At 39.8% G+C, this 2,500-nt stretch overlaps 1 protein-coding gene across 3 annotated transcripts in view; it reads right to left on the bottom strand.

The window, feature by feature from the left end:
• Positions 1-2,500, bottom strand: part of LOC144969117 (protein ABHD15-like) — a 334,289-nt gene that overhangs the window by 237,598 nt on the left and 94,191 nt on the right. The window contains exon 2 of one of the 3 annotated variants that reach the window (XM_078908183.1): positions 853-1,143. The exons of the other annotated variants lie outside the window; for them this stretch is intronic. The gene's annotated coding sequence lies outside the window, so the exon portion shown is untranslated. The remainder of the gene's footprint in view (positions 1-852; positions 1,144-2,500) is intronic. 3 annotated transcript variants of the gene reach the window in all.

Genomic DNA, 2,500 nt, shown 5'->3' on the forward strand with positions numbered 1-2,500 from the left:
CATTATCCACTAAACGTGCTCAAAGCGGTTTACAAAGGGTCCCTGACCAACAGCAATACTTAACATGAAGGACGGGACATGACGCCTGTTAGGCGATATTACAATTTTTTGTCATGGTCAGGAACTCATTTTACACCTGAGTACGGTGAGAGAAAGTGAGTAAAGATCCTTTTCCAAAGGCTCAACTATGCGTCGAGCGATGCTCGAACCCAGGAGCTTCCGGTCCGAACCTTAAGTGTCATACCACTAGACGACATAGCCGCACCATTAGAATAATCCATTAGAACAATGTTAAATCAAGCCCACAATTGTGTTCGGCTATCAGACCTGCTAATATGTGTGTCATTCGATTGAAAGGAAATCGACCATCCGAAACATCTGAATTAGATATTGTGATAAAATAGGGAAATGAGTGCAACATTATAGAACATCACCTTTTACTAAATCTACAGCTATGAAATCATATTGTGGCAATCTAGAATTCATTTCACTATTTGAGATTGTCTTTACAAAAACACGTCTTCAAATTAAATGTATGAGTTATCAAATGTACTGTTCGACATTTCTCTGCAAGAATAATAAGTACTTGTGTCATTAATCCGTTCCTCTAAATCTAGTACGTGAAATTGATAACTGAACTGCTCTCTCTCTCTCTCTCTCTCTCTCTCTCTCTCTCTCTCTCTTTCTATCTATCTATCTATCTCCCTCCCTCTCTCTCTCTCTCTCTCTCTCTCTCTCTCTCTCTCTCTCTCTCTCTCTACTAGTTTTACTACTGAAGTTGGGGTTAGATTTGAAACGAGTTCCATCTATCCGAGCCAATAAAATTTAAGAAACATCATGACAGGGACCAACCATCGCCTTGCTTGACAATTAATGGTGGATGAACCGGAAGAGGAAATGGTTCCGTGACCTCGTGGTGACTTTGACCCAATTACTTGGAAGTTTTTATGGATGTGTTGTAATCGTGACGACAGTTTGGGAATATTCTGGAGCTTTGATAATCGTATTCATCTAAACAGCAAATTGTTTTATTTTTTTTTTTTTGTTCTTGACGAAATTCGGATGTGCGGGAGCGATATCAGCATAGATGATCTAGACTGTCATTGAGCGATCACAGCTTTTGTTTTCCATGTCTTTGATCATCTGGGGAAAAAATCAAAATAAAATCAATTAGATGGAGGTAACGTTTTAATAATTACAAGAAGTATTTGTGACAATTTTGCCTACTTTGTTGTGTTTACAATGGCATGATAGTTTATTTGTTTGTTTTTTTCCCATTATTTGAGGTCCGAGAACATATAATACAGTTATCTACCTATTAAGAGGACCAAATCTTAAAGTCGATTGAAATTTAAGTGAACGTTTTCTGGACAAAATGAAAATATGTGTTTTATCGTTGTAAGGAAGTCAATATAAAAATATATCATTTCTAAGACAAGTTCAAGTATTCTGGCATCATCACTCTGTTATCTTTGAAAGTTTACACGTTAATATAAAATTCCAAATGATACAAGCTTCAACAGTGATAAAAACTAATTGACCAATTTGTATTTGAGTAGTTTGCACTTTGTGTAACTTTGGTGACAGGGAAGTTAGTAGGAAAACGAAGAAGAGGGAGGTAGCGAAAGAGAGAGAGAGAGAGAGAGAGAGAGAGAGAGAGAGTGTGAGAAAGAGGGAGAGAGAGAGAGAGTGAGTGAGAAAGAGAGAGAGTGAGTGAGAAAGAGAGAGAGAGGGGGGGGGGAAAGAGTGATTGAGAAAGAGAGAGAGAGAGAGAGAGAGAGTGAGAGAGAGTGAGTGAGAAAGAGAGAGAGATAGGAGAGAGAGAGGGAGAGAGAGTGAGTGAGAGAGATTGAGTGAGAAAGAGAGAGAGAGAGAGGGGAGGGGAGAGAGAGTGAGAGAGAGTGAGAAAGGGAGTGAGAAAGAAAGAGAGAGAGAGAGGGGGGGAGGGGGGGGACTGGTAATGATAATCTAGAAGTCGTGGATGAGGATGTATAAGAAACAGAGAAAAAGGGCGATCATTAAAAAAAGAAAAGAAAAGGAGACAAAAGTAGTCATAGGAGGAGATATAGAATAGGTGATGGGGAGAGATTTTGTCGAAGGAATAAAAAGAAATTTGTAAAGCTGAAGAGTTGTCCTAATTAATTGGTGAGATTTTAGAAAGAGGCAGGTGAACATAATGACGGTGACAATGGAGAAGAAGAAGAAAAAGAAGAAGAAGAAGAAGAAGAAGAAGAAGAAGAAGAAGAAGAAGAAGAAGAAGATTAAGAAGAAGAGGAGGAGGAGGAGGAGGAAGACTAAAAGGTTATGAAGATGAAAGCAATGCTGAGGGGTCCCGATAGCTCAGTTGGTAGAGCACTCGCTTCACACGCAAAGGGACCGAGATCGATCCCGGGTGCAGTCGAGGACGGCACGCAATTGATATTGTCCGTTTCACGCGATAGAACCCGGGATAAACACCGGCTCCATGGATCGAATGGCTCTGAAGAACTACTTTATGGCA

This window comes from Berghia stephanieae, chromosome 3 (genome assembly GCF_034508935.2).
Source record: "Berghia stephanieae isolate SIO BIC M18660-M18661 chromosome 3, UCSD_Bste_1.3, whole genome shotgun sequence".
Classification (NCBI taxonomy): domain Eukaryota; kingdom Metazoa; phylum Mollusca; class Gastropoda; order Nudibranchia; family Aeolidiidae; genus Berghia; species Berghia stephanieae.